The sequence below is a fragment of the Carassius carassius genome, chromosome 41 (genome assembly GCF_963082965.1).
Source record: "Carassius carassius chromosome 41, fCarCar2.1, whole genome shotgun sequence".
Lineage (NCBI taxonomy): Eukaryota > Metazoa > Chordata > Actinopteri > Cypriniformes > Cyprinidae > Carassius > Carassius carassius.
In genome coordinates this window covers 6355641-6373576 of record NC_081795.1, presented here as the reverse complement: position 1 = coordinate 6373576, position 17936 = coordinate 6355641, and the positions used below count along the sequence as shown (strand labels likewise).

Sequence of the window (17936 nt, the reverse complement as noted above, 5' to 3'; positions counted from 1 at the left end):
TGTTTCATTTATTTTTTTGCTGTGTCATATGCACTCCATGTACTGTATATACACTCATTTCCTACAATCTGACACTCTCACAATAACCAGTGATGGACACATGAAGACCAAAATAACAGTGACCACAAACATCTTTAGCTATAACACAATTTTTAACCCTATTTTCTAAACGACAAACAAAAAGGGGGAAAACATCCCTATCAGTCAGTTTTAAGTAATGACTCTGATCCTGTTTCTGCAACATCCTGCCATGTTAACAGGTCTTCATTACCAGTGACTCATTTCCTTTGAGGATGTTACACGTGGTGAACATGACTTGATTAGCGCCATACACATGCACACACTCGCACACTCTGATACAATTAAGGGAAAGAGACTTCTGACATGATGTTCTGTCAGATGCCCCACAGTGTACACAGTGCCTGCAGTATACTTTCCCCTTACTGGAGAGGATGCAGCTGCTAAATGTGAAAAATAAGGGACACAGTTCATTCTAGATCATTCTACGGTAAGCTGTAACCCCATAATATTCATAAAGAATGTCAGTTTAGCATTATTTTAAAAACATAGCTTTCTTACATATGACCATATATGCTATGTTCAGCTGTTCTCAGAATCCTGACAAAATCCAAGATGTAGATGAGTTTGTTTCTTCATCTGAACAGTTTTAGAGAAATTCACATCACTTGATCACCAGAAGATCCTCTGCAAATCCATAAAGATGTTTTAACTTTAAACTGTCGCTTCTGTCCAAAATATGACTCCATAATCCACAATAGTGCTTCATTATTGAAAAAGTCCATTACCTGTTGTACTTTCACATCAAAATCAACCCACATATTTGTTTAGAACTGTTTTGGACTTGTTGCTTGTAAAATGGTGCTTGATCTGTGCATATTTCTTGCCTGATTCAGACGAGACTCTTTTTTTTACTAGAGAAATCAATATTATAGAGGACTCATATAGTAGCCGGAAGTAATGTTTGAAGTTAAAAACGTCTTGATGGATTTGGTTATTGTGATGACACAGCTGGTGTATTATTGTGATGTTTTTATCCACTGTTTGGACTCTCCTTCTGACGGCACCCATTCACTAAAGAGGATCCACTGGTGAAAAAGATGTAAAACATTTCCTGACAAAGAAACAAACTCACCTAACCTGATGGTGAGTACATTTTCAGCAAATATAAATTTTTGAGTGTACTATTCCTTTAATACAGCAGTTAAGATGAACTAACAATTTTAGTAGTATTAGATTTAATTTCCTACAAAATCTCATTTATTTTTTTAATATTTAAAGTTTTATTCATGAACTCGGGGTGGTGTTGGCGCAGTGGATAAGACACACGTCTTTGGCGTGAGAGACCCGGGTTCGAATCCACTGTGAGACACCAATGTGTCCCTGAGCAAGACACTTAACCCCTAGTTGCTCCAGAGGCGTGCGACCTCTGACATATATAGCAATTGTAAGTCGCTTTGGATAAAAGCGTCAGCTAAATGAATAAATGTAAATGTAACTAACACTGAGCAATGCAAGTGTATTTATAAATGAACATAACCAAAGCTATGAAGTCATATCGAAAAGTTCAATGTTTGTTTTGTACAGGAAAAAAAGATGTGACAATGATTAGGATAGTTTTACTCTGTAAAAACCCCAAAGCAGCTTATGTATCATATAACATAAATGTTTGACAATAAGAATTTCATACATTTTCTAAAGTGGGATTTCTTCTGCTTAAACTTTCTCACGGAATGCAGTGAAATGTTATTATTCATGCCACTATGGTAAAAGCACACATGGATCTATGTATTTCTATGGAATTTGTAGCTTGCTTTATTTTATAAATAATGTAGCACCAAAAAATGATTTTTTTTAAGTAATGCAAAAGATTTACTTAATTAAATACATGTTTTTTTTTTCTTTCCAGAATTACAGTACAGTGTAAACCTGATCAGCGAGCACCCTACCAGGATCCAGACATACATTTCCTCAGCTCTGATAAAGACCCCCTGGAGACCGGAGTCTCCTGTTTACAGTGAGCAGTTTTGCTGTAATAAATGTTGATTTTGTTCAGGATATAATTAGTGCTATGTGCTTTGAAGCCATGAGCGTGGGCAAACATTTTCACCAGTCTCAACAGTGCACTGTGACGTCCTCCAGGGATTAAAGTTACTGCAGTCCCCACAGCAATTATGCTATATGCTAATAATAATTACATCTCTCTGCTTCTCTTGCCTCTTAATCTGGCTGATTAGACTGTCAACGTCATTGCTGCAGTACAGCTTAACCTGCATTTACAGCCTCCTCACACAGAGTAGGCTTTTGCATTTTAACTTTTTTTTCTCCAGATTTTTTTTAGGTGATAAATCATGCGTTACTCTTGAGACAGTGTTTTTGTTTGCCATTAGTCTTGCTTTCATAGGACTATTCTCGATTACACGTTATTCTCCTGTAACGTGTTATGAATAGAATAACTTTTTACTGAACTTAACATACACTGTGATAAAAGATAACAACGATTATGGTGTTTATTGCTGTAGAAAGTTGCATTGCTCCCTCTTGGTGATAAATTGTCATTACTTCTAATTAGCTGTAAACGGTTTAATTATTTACTGAATTAAAATCCTTTAATGGAAAGGTTGAAAGCAGGTGAGAAGGTACTACTATTTTTTTTCTTCTAATTAGAAGGATTAAAAATTCTAAGAATCCAAGAAATGGCAAGTTACAAATTTTGAAGTAAAAAACACAAAAAATGCTTTTATATATTATCAAGGATTTTCCTCCATTCTTCTTGATGGCAATAAGCTTTTCCAGGTTGTCCTCCTGAAAATCAGCATGTGCACCACAATGTTTAACAGTAGGGTTGGTGCTGCTTTGGTGTTGTGCTATAATTGGTTTGTGCCAAATACAATTACTTTCAAGCCAATGAGTTCTGCTTTAGTCTCATGAAACTAGTTTTCTTCCAAATGGCTTTTGCCACATGGGTTAACTGTGGCCTTCTGTAGCTTTTCGAAAAAGATGAATCTGTAAAGCTCTAAAGTGTCCACAGATGTCAGTTTCTCCCATTACAGCTGTTGTGGCTTGATTTTTGTAGCATCTGTATTTTCCCCAAACCTTTCCAACATTCTTTTTCTGACTACCACTGTTTAAGTTAAGAGTGATATTTACTGTACTCATGAATTGAGCATAGGTTGATCTTGAAATGAACACCCAGGTGTATCTTGTTAACATCTTTAGTGTGACTTCCCATGATAATTGATTTCTTCACCCAATTTAGGTTTATAAAACACAGCGGGATGAATTGTTTTCAATTAAGCCACTTTTATTTTCATATAGATAATTTTAAAGACAATTACCCTTTTTTCCTTTAAAAACATTTAACAGCGCGGGGGAAATCTAATTTAAATGTGCTTGACATAATACTGCTTGCATTGACAAAATAAACTGTGACTAGCTTATAAATTCTCACATATTTTTTTTTCTTGAGACACTGGTTGGAAAAAAGTTGTATTATCATCACCTTTTCTGATGGGAGTGAATTTACTATTTTATTTCATTTGTATTTTTATTTTATTTTATTATTATTATTCAACTTCACTTCACTTAAAGATCTATTGGAGCTATCAGAAATACATTTGGAAGCTCATTTCTCAAGTCAGATATCAGTTAAGCAATATTATTATTATTACTATTATTTATTTCTTTTACATCAAGACTAAAACAGTGTTTTTCCGTTTTCTTATTTTTAAGTGCTGAGTAGGTTGCTGATCATAAAGAACTGCTTAAGTCACTTCCAGACTGTCTTTTGTGTTTTAACAGCCAAGGCTATAACTTAGTTATAATACCCTTACAAATATTAATAATAATAACTTTTATCAATTAACTTTTAATATCAGGGAAATATTGAAATCCATAACGTAATAGGCTAATATTATTATATTAGACAGTAATATTATGGCAGTGTAAAACGCATGGTGCACCTGCATAATTCCATACTCTAGATGGCGCCATTGCGTCTCAAAAGAAAGCAACTTCTGACAAAAAAAATATTTTGTCAAAAGTGTAGTCTAATATAATTCAGTGTGGAGCAAAAAGTTGTATTTATATATCGCCAAAACATGGTACATGACTGCTTGATTTGATGCTTGATTACTGAAAATATACTGCGTTTTGAGATCATTTGTGGATTCGTTACATTCTTTGAATTGGCTCAATGATGCAAAGTCTGAATAGTGACCAAAAATATTAAAGTAACTGCAAGGCCACATGTCATTAGATAACTTTGCAAATAGTGTCGGCCTGAAATAAGTTTTCCTCTCCCTCGCCCTCTCTTTCTGACTCCACACAAATAACACTTCGCAGCTCGCAGCGCGAGCGCTTTCTCACAACACTTGCTCGGGCGCGCGGCAACCTGCTTGATATGCACGTTCACAGCCGCACGCTTTGGCCATCGCTTTCTGCCAGCCTTGTGATTAATTAGCATCCAGTTTGTAACCCGCTCCCAGATTAGCGCCGGAGCTAATGAGCTCGCTGTGGTCCTGTGGGTTACAACAGCTCCATCAGACACTGCGCTCATGCTACAGTAGATGCGCACAAAAGTTGTCACAATGAGACTGACCGATAATTAAATAGGACCAAGGCTACTCGTCACACTTTTAATCTGGTTTGTTTTTGAAAGTCAGTTACTGTATAAGTTCAAAAAAGCCATTGAACATTTCCACCATTGTTAGACCTCAAAAAATATTTACTGAACACATGTTGTCACACTGCATAAAGTTGTCACAATGGGTATTAGATTGTATTGTATAACTTCATGAAATATCATTCATTAGTTTACAAAAATGTATATATATATATATATATATATATATATATATATATATATATATATATATATATATATATATATATATATAATAAAATATGAATATTAACATTGTTCTTATTTACAGTATGTGATTTTTTTTTTTTACTTTGTAAACAACACATCTGGAGAAATCCTGCATGAGTATAATCTTATACAGAGATCGATTTTCTATTAGGATATATTAGCCCCAGTTTCCCCAACATTCAAACATATGTGTGTTGCCAGACATAACAAAATGAGTAATTTTTTGAGTCATTGTGTCAGCATTCCTTAACACTGTAACAATTTTTCTGCTTAATCATAATGCAATAAGTGCTTTTTTGTGCCACGGCTTTAGAATTTAGGCTTCATAAGCCCGTCATTCTGAAACTCTGTTATGCTGAGACTTTCAAATGTTCTACCCACAAGTAATCGTTTTAATTTCCTGAAAGTGTCTGTACAAAACTGGATTAATTGCCGTATTAAATGTGTTTATCGTTGGACACAGGACTGGAACAAGGTGGGTAGGATGGTTTTGACAAAGACATTGGCACCCAGATGGAGCCTCAGGTGCTGTTTCTGCTGCATCTCAGACAGTCTGATCACCTCTGTGCCTGCCAACTGCACAGAGAGTGTAACAGAAAAATAAAGTAAATATGTCATCCTGTAGAAAAATTTCAGGAAATATTTTTTTCTGTGTATACCTAACAGTATAAGGAGAGCTAATATTTGCAACTACTTTAATTAAACTGTGCAGTTAACAAAAAAATAAGATTATTTACAAAAATCCAATGTGATTTTAATAGAATGATTATTTAACCTTAAATAGAATAATGTAGAATCATATCATGCTACATTACTATAAATATAAAGACATTAAATTCAAGTTCTGTAAAACCATGAGTGCATGTGTAATAAAAGTTAAGTGTTATGTAATATTTGCAAAGACATTTTTTTAAAAAGTTAAAACTAGGTTAACTATTTGACCCCATTAACAACTGATTTTTCTGTTAAAACTAATGCACTGACAACACGCATGTGTACCAGCCCATACCCGTCCCACGGGATGCCATTAATCCGTCGCACATCCGTCGGCCATTTTCATTGGTTGAGGGAGGGGTATCGAAGATTTTAGTTCGCTCTTTAAAACCTGAAATGCCATATTTATAAGCCTGTATTTATAAACACATTTGCATAGATCAAGATGAAAAAGTTGTTTGAATTGGGGGGCCATTTGCATTTGGCGAAACATATGGCAGAGCTGCGGAAGCCACGGGCCATGCCTTCATTAAGCCAGCTCCATTTCATCAGAGCGGAGCGCTCCCCACCACGCTCCCCCGTCGAGCCGCCTTCTGTCCCCGAAGGTTCGACTGACGGGGGAAAATATGTCCCCAAGGTGAAATGCACCCCGGTCCCAATGATTATTTAATCTGACTCACGCACTGCTCTTTAAGAGGACAGAGAGGGACAAAGTGATGCTTTTTTGTTGTTGTTGTTGTTGAACTTTTCGGATGGAAACTGATCTACAGGTGAGGTGCCTGACACGTGTTGGCTGAGGATAACGCAGTTATAAATTAGCTTTTTCTCTGGCCTAGAGATAAAGAGAAATGCACATACGCAGTCAGATTGTACACAATCATTGCACACTGCATTACAAACAAGTTCACTGAACTCAGTCCTTATATGTACTGTAATATTAGGCCTTCAGACCCAAGAAGGCCTATACATGTACAGAGCTGTTCATTAGCATTGCCATTCATTGTTTTACTGTATATTTAGTCTTATTAATGAAAATGTTAATTAATGTCGTTTAAATGAAGACATTATTTGGTAATATCACATATTACCAAAGCTAAAATTAAATGAAACCTTTTCCTTTTGTGTTTTCAGTTAGCCTTTGGTAAGCAAGCTAACAGCTCACCTTTTAGCATAGCATAGTGCTAACAGGTTAAGAAAAGATATTGTAATTAGTTATGACAGTAAGTTATGACCAGATATGGCATTAAGATTCATGAATTTTTCTGGAATGAAGGATTTTGTGGAGGAAAGGGATCTTCTGTGACACTGGAAACTTTTCTCTTTTTTACTCCGTAACCACAAGAAGAACACAAAAACGTGCACAGATCCAAAACCTTTGCAAGTTACTGTCCTGAGCTGTGAACTGGTAAGGAACAAAAGGTACATAAAAATAAGTTAATTTTTTTTTTACTTATTCAAATTTTAAGAGCCTCTGACATTGGTAAAAAAAAATGTTTTTATATAATTGAAGATTGAAATATGTTATGCTTTATTGTTATGATTTATTATTTTATGAATAAATATTTGCAGTTAATATGCTGCGTAAAATTGCATTTTACCAGAATATACAGCAACATTTTAACTGCCATCATTGATTTTTTTAGCCTCCAGAATGGTGTAGTAACAGCATCTACCAGCAGCTACTTGTTCTGCCTTTTTCCCCTCTGGTTTTGTTTTAAAAGTCATTTAATATAACCACAAATAGCTATTGAACAATTCCATCATTTTTGGCCAGGAAAACATATGCAGTAATTAAAACATACTGAACTTTCGTCAACATTAGCAGAGCATGTTGTCACACTCTATGGGGTAAGTTGTCCCACTGGCTATTGAATTTGTAGTATATTTAATACATTTTTAAATTAAGTGATAAAAAAATGTCACTTTATAAATATTAATAAAGTTACAGCAGCAGTGTAAAAGGTATAGCATGAAAATGTCAAACAAACATCCTCGAAAATAGATACTAATTAATTAGTTGTCTTTAATTCATTTGAACATATATTATTATACTATTATTTGATGCGTTGAATAAAATTGTATTTCATCAGGCTATATTTGAAGTGTTACATTGTTCCATATGAACTGCCATTATCCAGAATTGTGTAATGTCATCTACCAGCAAGGGCAAATTTCTGAAGCTAACCAGTGAAACCTTGACCCCATGTTCAGACCCGTGAATAAACAGCTTCTTGTGTTTGTGTGCTGAAATCTCATAAAAAGCTGCTTTAGTGTGTAGTTTAAGGTGTTTGTATGTGCGTTAACCACTCTGGTTGTAGCCTTTCATAGCCATGTGTTATTCTTAGTGCTAAAACTCACAAGAAGAGCCAAAAATAGACTCTTCTCGCTCCAGGTTTTGATGCTGGCAGATTTCTTGTTATTTGTAGAACTAATTACATTTGCACGGTTTCTAAATTTAAGTCCAGGTGTCTGTTATAGCATTTGGTCCAGAAATATCCACACATAACCACCTGTGGGTTAAAAAAAAACAAACAAACAAAAAAAAAAAACAGATGTAAGTGTTAATGTTTTTCACTTGGACAAGACCAACACCTATTGCCCGAATTTTTTAATTAATTTTTTATTATGTTTATCATGAGAGTGGTAATTCTGTTAGGATAAATGTGTAGCAAAGCTAACAAGTGTGTTTTGGGTTTTTAAGTTCATATTTTTCCTGCATGGTTGAAACCCATCAATGTATGATAATAAGAAGTTGGATGGATGGATGGATGGATAGATACACACTCATGAATTTTAGGAATTAAATAGCTGCTCTCATAGGAAATCTGATTCATTTTAGAGAACTGATTCATTTGGACATTTCATGTAAATGACTGATTTGAGTCTGATTCAAGTTTTATTCATCAAATTTAGATAATTAGTTGACAGTATCATGCAAATAAGAGTTGTTTTTTTGACCTTCTTGTGCCAGATATGCCAAATAAATGTTGAAAAAGATATTGTCTGCTTATGGCTTCAGTTAACTACTAGCTTGTAACTGCTTTTTTATTGCCTAAAATCTCGACTAGCTTGTTATGTTACAGTTTCAAACTTCTCCAACATTATCCTTCCTCCTAGTTACAATTAGCAATTATTTATCAAACATAAGACTTGTCAAATCTTTGCTTCGATCATTCAGTTGAAACTTTTCATTGACAGCTTTTCTTCTAACGGCATGATAAATGACTAAATTACACATGTGATTGTGTCAGCAGCCGCTGCTGTCACCGTGGCCCTGGAGAAACATCCACATCCAATTCAAAATACTAGTTTAATTAATCTGCCACTATGATAATGAATCCAGTTGAACCAATAACTAGACTTCTCGTTATTCAGGGCGGCAGTGGCGATGAGTAACCCTAATATTTTCTTGTCCCTTAACTGAAGTTTAGATCCGAGGGCTTGCAGTATAGCTTCTTTATTCAGTCACCATTCTACATATTCCAGCTGGGAGAAAGCATCCAGTCCTTTTAATAAGTAATGATTGCCGAAGATCAGAGGAACCGTACAGTAGAGCAAAACAAGTTAAGCGTGAGTTTTGATAATGATGCTTAATAATTCAAAGTGTGTAATTATCCTTATATGGGGAAGCACAACAGCAAGATGCTGAAGGCACTTTGGTACTTTGGAAATTAGTGCAAGATCAAGGTCAACAGATCAGACCTGGACCTGGGTGAAGGGTGAGGTGGGGACCATTTAAAAAGAATACATTTGAATCTTGTCCTATTTATTCTTTTTTTTAGTTGCAAAATGTTTCGGAAACTAATCCAGCTCATGGGTTTATTTTCTCATCCAACTCAATAAGGTGCATCATGGGACACCTTTTAAACAGTATCAGAATGACCCTTTAAATTAATTTAATTTGTTGCAAACATTATTTTATAGTTAATGAATTGGTTATTTAAAAACCAACAATTCCTAATGAATTTTAAACGGTATTTTTGCTGTTCAAATATATGTTAGATCCTAGATAGATTTTATTTAATTTTATTTGAGCTCAAATAAATATGACTGAATTTAGAATTTTGACTTTGAAAAATCTTTAAATATCTTTGGTAATGAAATGCAAAATAATTTTAAGTTTTGTTGTTTTATGTTGTTCAACCTCGATATCAGGGTCACTTTTGTCTTTTTTTTAAAATTCATTTTATTCACTTGTAAGTCTGTTATCTTGAGACTGAGGTTTTCTTCTCATTGAGAGACTATTAATACCTACTATTGACTCTAGGAAATCACTTTTGAAATGGAATATATTTGTAATGTAATGCTACAGTAGGTTTCGCTGCTTTGTTATTTTCTCTGACCTTGAGTTCAGGGTCCCTTTCTGTCTTGTTTTTATTTTTTTTTTGGTGCCACTCTTGACTTTGCCCAGACCTCTTGTTACCCACATTTTGGTGTTGCCAAAGGTATTGAATGTGCAACTCAAATAATTCGGATTAATCGTCTCACTAATCACAGTATTTGTTCTCCCTCCATTTGTGTTTCACAATACGTGGGGAGGAGAAGAAGGGGAAAAAAGCTGAAAAGAATCAGTTCTCCTATTAAATCACTATCTTTCAACAAGCAGCTCTCTCTATTCACACGAGAGGGCATTCAACGAGGGCTGTTCGGCATTCATTGTTTGGTTAAATGAGTAATCATAACATCAATGAGCCGCTGAAATGCGATGCAGAGCACATTTTGACAACCTTTGTGCCCTGTGAGGAGGGGGAGCTAATTTGATCACTGAGATCTGGGCTTCTTTATGCCACGCGCCACCACAGCCAACAGCTGGAGGGGGTCGGTGCCCCGAACGCACGCCAAAAAGACACTACAGAAGAACCATGATCAAACCTCTATTGAAAGAATAAGAGATGCGCCTCAATAGCCTTGGCTTTTACAGGACGCCAGTTTCAAAAGCCACAGCGCTCTTGCTTGTGGGCTTCAGGCCAGTATCGAGCACCGTTTCTTGCTAGTGTCATGAAGAATTGTCTCACAATCAGTTGTTCAGCCCTGTGAACCCTAATTGCCAGATGGTGGATATTTATCTCCCCCTTCTTCTCTTGAAAGTTGCATTAATTGCAGGGCTGCCCGGGGGCTGAGTAACACTGATCAGAATGATAGGAGACGCCATGACCCAGATTAAACCCCCAGCCACATCCAAACACCCCGGTGCCTGGCCTTCCCTGCAAAGGTGGCGCTGACGTTCAGAGGGGGATATGTGCGACTGCCTCACAAAATGATTTGCCTATCAAGCCACCTGGGCCTTGACACTTCGGAGGAGGTGGGGAGAGCGCACGCTTGTGAATTCAGGCAAGCTTCAGGGTGAATGACTATAGTGCATTGGAGAGAGGAGGGTTTAGACCCCCTACACCCCCTCCAGCCCCTGACGACTGCACCCTCTCTCTGAGCCTGGGCTCGTTTACAGATCTCCCAGAGATGTAATTGAATTAAATGAAGCTTCTGGAGGGCAGCTGTGGCAGCTGCTGTTTGTGGCATGTCAAAAGGCCCGGCACTTTAAGAGCACTTACATATGCTCCAAATTAGCAGGTCAGATAAGCGCATGCTCTCAATGACAGGGGCAATGCTGCCAGCGCAACAAGGGGCCCCGCAGCTGTGGGCAATTCAGCCTGATGGGCCTTTATCACGGTGCATTATCACTGTGAAAGTGTGTGTGTGTGTGTGTTGGTTAAAGGGTGAGCTGTGTGCCAGTGTGCTGCAGGTCACTGATAGTATGGAGCACTAACTGTCCTACAGAAGGATAATTATTTGTGTGGACCCTGGGTCAGCGAGTGATTTGAGTTTGATTTGACAACATTTATTAGGTGCTAACTGCTGTTTGGTTAGCAGGAAGTGTGCATTTATCTTTGAGTCAACTCAGTGGCTCCACTGATATACTTAATAATTTTATTTCATTTTAAATGTTCTTTAAGTACTGTATCTTAGGGCTTCATTGTGTGAACTGGAAAATGTAAAGACAGTTAGGGAAAGCAAAATAATTTGAAGGTTGCAGAATTGTATTTATTTTATTTTATTTTATTTTATTTTATTTTATTTTATTTTATTTTATTTAATTTAATTTAATTTAATTTAATTTAATTTAATTTAATTTAATTTAATTTAATTTAATTTAATTTAATTTAATTTAATTTAATTTAATTTATTTTATTTTATTTTATTTTATTTTTATTATAAGGGGTTTAAATGTGAACTAAATGATTTTTTTAATTATTTTGTTTTATTAATTTGTATCATTATTCATTAATTATAAAAACATGCTGTGTTGTTGCAGTTGGCTTGAGTTTATTTTATTGATTTTATTTTATTTTTTTATTGAAGTTATGCTGGGTCTTTTTCTTATTTTCTTATGAATTAATTACTTATAAAAACAATTCTTAATGCCTTTTTAAACAGTATTGTTGCAGTTCAGATGTATGTTGGATTCTGGTTGGCTGCTTTTCCTTGAATATTTTATCTTATTATTATTTTATTATTATATTATTGTTTATTTATTTATTTATTTATTATTGTTTTTTGCTTCAACAATAATTTCAAGTATAAGTCTAAGTTTGTAATTTAGTTAAAGTGTAACGTAAGTTAAAAAAATAACAGGCCCAAACTTTTGAATGGTAGTATACATAATCTACATTTACAGATTCTGAAGAAATTTATTTTCAGGACTGAATTATTTTGACTGATTTTGCCAGAATTTGTACTCAAACCCGTGTAATCTACAGGCAAAATATTTACACATTGTGTAATTTGTGCGAAAAGTGTTAAATCATTTCCATACTTGTCAATACTTCATGTAATGAATCTAATCGTATATTAGTCACACAGAGGTATCACTTTGCATGCCGACAAGAATTTGCTTTGGTTTCCTGGGAGATGCTGTGATATTTAAATAATACTTGTCATAGACTAATCAGCTGTCGTGAACAATTACCTAATGACTTGTCAATCAAAAGCTGTCAATCATAAAAAAGTGTTTTGCAATTAAGCTATTTTTATTCTGAATTGGCTGATGTTTAGGAGAAATGCAGTCTTATGTAATTGCCGTGAGAGTTAACTGAGAGGAGTTCTCTCTAGCCTGTGACTGAGAACCGACTGACTCCTGAACTCCCAGGATAATGGCAAGCAAAATGCCTGGATAACACAAGAAGTGTTATTTATCATAAGATATGTATGCCGTATACAGCTACAGCACTGCTTTTAATAATACCTTGAAATTATAATTTCAATTAATCTGCGTAACACTTTGAAATAAAGTGTTACTAAAACAGGTATGCCACTGTGCATCAGCAACAGTCCAGTATGTATTTGTGAGATCCCAAAATTGTTCACCCAAAAATGTAAATTTGCTGAAAATGTATTCACCCTCAGGACATTCGAAATGTAGAGGAGTTTGTTTCCTCATTAAAACAGATTTGGGGAAATGAAGCATCACATCACTTGTTCACCAGTGGATGCTCTGCAGTTGAGTTGAAAGAGCTGATAAAAGGATCACAGTAATCCACAACATGACTCCGGCTAATCAGTTAACAACAGTTGTGAAATGAAAAGCTGAGTGTTTGTAAGAAAAATCCATCACTATGGTGTTTTAACTTTAAACCATCGCTTCCCATGGGGAAGTCGTGGTCTTAGTGGTTAGAGAGTTTGACTCCTAACCCTAGGGTTGTGGGTTCGAGTCACGGGCTGGCAATACCATGACTTAGGTGCCCTTGAGCAAGGCATCGAACCCCCAACTGCTCCCCAGGTGCCGCAGCATAAATGGCTGCCCACTGCTCCGGGTGTGTTCATGGTGTGTGTGTGTTCACTGCTGTGTGTGTGCACTTTGGATGGGTTAAATGCAGAGCACGAATTCTGAGTATGGGTCACCATACTTGGCTGTATGTCACATCACTTTCACTTTTTTCGGGACAAAATACCAGTCCATAATCTATAATAACACTTCCTGCAGTGGAAGAGTCCATCCCCTGTTGCCCTTTCACACCAAGATATTTATTTAGAACTGTTTTAGCTTGTAAACACTGTTTCCTGATTCAGAATATATTATGGATAGAATAATTCTATTTTATCCAGAAGCAATGGTTTGACGTTAAAATAGTCTCGATGAAGGATTTGTTGATTACAAGCACGCAGATGCTTTCGTCATGTTGTGGATCATTGTGATGTTTTTATCAGCTCTTTCAACTCTCTTTCTGACGGCACCCATTCACTGCAGAGCATCCACTGGTGAACAAGTGACGTGATGCTTCATTTCTCCAAATCTGTTTTAATGCAGAAACAAACTCATCTACATCTTGAAAAGCCTGAGGGTAAATGAATTTTCAGCAAATATTAATTTTTGACCAGAGCTGTCAGGCACCAAAAAAAGCATTATTAAAGCATAATAAAAGCAGTCCAAATTTCCAGCAGTCCAGACTTGTGCACTATAAGTCTTCCGAAGTTATATGATAGCTTTGTGCAAAGTTTTCTGCGTAAAGGAATTTGTCATTATTCACTGTAAATCTTCTCTTAAATCAATTCCCTGTTCACTTTCTTTGCATTAAAAAGAGCAGCTTGGACATCCTGATCTGCTTCAAAAGACATGAGGGTGAGGAAATGATGACAAAATGTAAATTTTTATCGAACTATCACTTTAAATCATCTTATGGCTGAGGTCTTGATTGTCTCTCTTTATATGCATTGGCCGTCATAATTTAAGAGGAAGGCCAGTGTCTTTATTACAGCTTTCATTTCCAATTAGATGTTGAGGAAAGCACAAAGTCTGTGACTCAGCTGTTTGTACGGTGTGTTATAAAAGAATGGCAGCAGAGCGGCAGCAAACAGCGCCATTAAAAATGCATGAGGTGCTACCCATCGCTGCTCTAGCTGCGTTGAATAGAGCTATCACGGCTGCCTGTTATCTCCAGAACCCCCAGGTAGAAATGGTAATGATACTACTTAACACCGCTGCACATATGGAGGGAAAATGGAAATGCCAACAGCACCTCAACTATAAAGAAAATCAAATTGAAATATTAATCCGCTGATTAATATAACATTATGAGAGCCTATTCTCTTTGTTGTTTAACAACAAAGGATTGCAAAATAAGCAACTGCCTGAGAGGTAAGGGGTTTAAAAGAGTCCCACTGAGGTGTTAGGATCCCTTTCAAACATCATTACCACACATAATGTATTCACTTCCACAGTGCTGAGGTTTTGATATTGATGTTTACTCATTTATTTTTTAATTGATGTTCTTTGTTAATGAATTCTTTGATGAGAGGCATTTTGTAAATCTTTATAAGAAAAAAAAACGTTCTCATTTTGCCCATTAAACTTAAAAACACAAGATGTAAGGGGAAAAAGTTGAGCGTTGAGTTGTTGGTCATTGTTGAAAGTTTTTCTTTTTAGGGTTATTAATTATTGTGTCTATTGAAAGTGCATCTAAATGTTACTTCGGGATTTCAGTTGGAACATTATACAGCCCATTGCAAACAATGGGCTTAATTAGACAAACTCAGAAGTTCAGCGATGAACCTTGGGCGAAATTTGAGGGCTCCTCTCATTGACGTTAATCATTCTAGAGTACTTCATAGAATGTACAGTCAAAATGGAAGATTAAAATATTAAGTCCTCTTCCTACAAGCACTTGACTGACATAAATCTCCATCACACCTTAAACTTTCTTAAAAAAAAAAAAAAACTACTGATAAAAGTAATGCAAACTAGTAAGAAAGTCAATTTGAGTGGCATTTTCTGTAGACTGAGTGCATTTTATACCATACTGTATACTTTAGTTTGAAATAAACCATTCCATTTGACTTCAGTAGTTAATCTAAATATATGACTAAAATCATTTGGGGATTGCCACTTAAATGGTACATTTAAAACCAAATAAATCTGCCATCTGGATAATATCTGTGCCCTTTGAAAACATTCAGAGATGCTTCAGAACAGTTTTCAACTTCAAAACCACAAAAGTTCTGTTGGCAGCACTCAAGTTTCATAGTGAAAATGGGGCCTTTTGCTATTCTCTACAGCTTTAGGTTTAGGCGAAAACATGCATTTTAGTCTTTGAGACAAAGGAACTGTTTTTTTTGGGGGTTTTTTGCTTCACCCCACGAATGACTGATTGTGTTTGCAGTAGCCCACATACACCACAGTGCTATTTTTCTTTCTATCTTTCAAGCCAGTCTAAATGAAGCCAAACTATACAGCCTTAAAGGCACATTCATCACAGTGCGCCTGCGAGCTCTGTGCAGATGTAATGCAAGTAACTGATTGCTCTCTCTCTTTCTCATAGAAAAAAAAAAATCTTGACTAGAATTAGGGCTTTTCATCGGCAAATATATTTCACTTGTGATTAATTGCGACACTCAAATCCCGATCATTTTTACACAAGAGAGAGCATTTCGGCTTTGTAAAATTGATATAAAGAAAATGCAAATCGTTGGTGTTCTTGGCACCAAACATATGCTGCCACGATGCCAACAAGCCTGCCCCCGACGATCCCAGCTGGAAGCTTGCAAGACGTGTTTTTGGCAAAAGACTTTTTCCACCCCGTTTTGCAAATGATCTGCAATTAATATGCCAAGCATCCAGAGCTTATGTTGCACCTGTTTACATGCAAGTTTAAACTTTGTGAAATGCATTACACCATATACTGAAGGTTCCAATGCTTCAGATTTGTGTAGATTTGTCCAAGTTGGGATTTTTATAGCCTAGACAAGGAATGAAAATATATTTTATATATTTATGTGTTTATATATGTGAAAATATGTAGTATGTGGTGTAATGGTAACATTTTAGTATGTTTATATATACACACACACAATTTTTTTTTTTAAAGTAAAAAATAACAGTATGCATCTTATATCATTTGCATTTGTTTATATATAATGCATGAATGCATATTTATACATTTATTAGAATTATTTTTTTTTTTGCTTCCAGGTTGTCCATGTGATCCTCTGGCATGTCTAGTGGCATATTGGGAACCTTCTTAATCTGGAGCAGAACAAATCCAAGCATGAGCACCTGTGAGTAAGCATTGTAAAACTATTTACATATTTCCAGTCAGCCATTTTAGGCCATTTTAGGCTAAGTTAAAACTGTGGTCAATGCAAATTAAAATTTGAAGGTAAAAGACAATATCCAAATGACACACTTGCATCTATACAACTGGAAATCAGCCAGACATATTGCACATATGCAGCTCACGATTTAAACTCTGTCACCATAAATATGTTTCCTTTACATTTGAAATATGCACTTGTTTAAACATGAAACACATGTGAAATATTACAGGCACACTTATGAAGATGTAATGCTGTAAGATGCTATAAGTGATTCATGCAAGATTTGCAGGCTGAAAACTCAGTCTAGACGGGGAACAGAGTGGGCTGAGTTAATCTTCCTCTCTCTCTCTTCTCTCACAGATCTTCCTCACTGCACAACTTATGATGGATAGAAGGCCTTAATGAGCTTCTTACAAGCAATTAAATAATCAGGGAGCCCTGCTGTTTGCCGATGAGACTTTAGAGCGCACTGACAAACGGTGGGCCATCAGCGCTCCAATCAACAGGACACGGCACTCAGTGCTGTCACCAATGCTATTTTAAACAATGACTCTCTGCACTGCCGAGAAAACACTCATAGGAATCATGTTCACAGGAGTGGGAATGTTTTGTACAGGCATTTAACTCAGTGTTTTGCAAACTGTATCTTTCTTGGCCGTACAGATGCACTGTTACAGTTTTGTGTGGCTGGCGTTAGTATGTTATTAATTTGACCGTAGTTAAATGAATAGTTCACCCCCAAAATGAAAATTATTTTGTTAATTAATAGTTAACACACCTGTATGCTGTTATTTTATTCATGGAACCCAATAAGGGAAATTTTGTAGAATCTTCCCACCAATCGTTTCCAACAACAATTGGTGACAATGAGATTTGAGAAGGGAATATTGTCTGTGTGTAACTTAAATTTCAGCTTTAAGTTTCCAACACAAATCAATCATATGGCTTTCAAATTTTTAAAGTTCCACGGACTACATTTTTTTACTTTTATAGTATTTGTCGTCAGTTCTCTTTCAGTCGGTCACATTCGACGTTACGAATGGGATCTTGCCCGAGAGCCCAATCACCTTCGAGTGGTACAAAACGAGCCAATGGTATACAAAGTACCTTGGTCTGCGGGATTTGCATCACGATCTCCGCCCCGCAGAGCGGGTATATAAGGAGCAACGCGAGCAACTTGCATTCAAGCTTTCGCTTTGGAGCCGAGCACATCGTGTGCTGCTTTCACCGGAGTGCTACATGCAAG

The 17936-nt window shown here is 36.1% G+C and overlaps 1 long non-coding RNA gene across 1 annotated transcript; it reads left to right on the top strand.

Annotated features, from left to right (window-relative positions):
* The first annotated feature begins 1121 nt into the window (after positions 1–1121).
* LOC132123207 (uncharacterized) lies at positions 1122–17690 on the top strand. Its single transcript, XR_009426469.1, has 4 exons — positions 1122–1323; positions 1528–2035; positions 16566–16651; positions 17051–17690. It is a non-coding gene; the product is annotated as an uncharacterized LOC132123207 (long non-coding RNA).
* Positions 17691–17936: the final 246 nt, after the last annotated feature.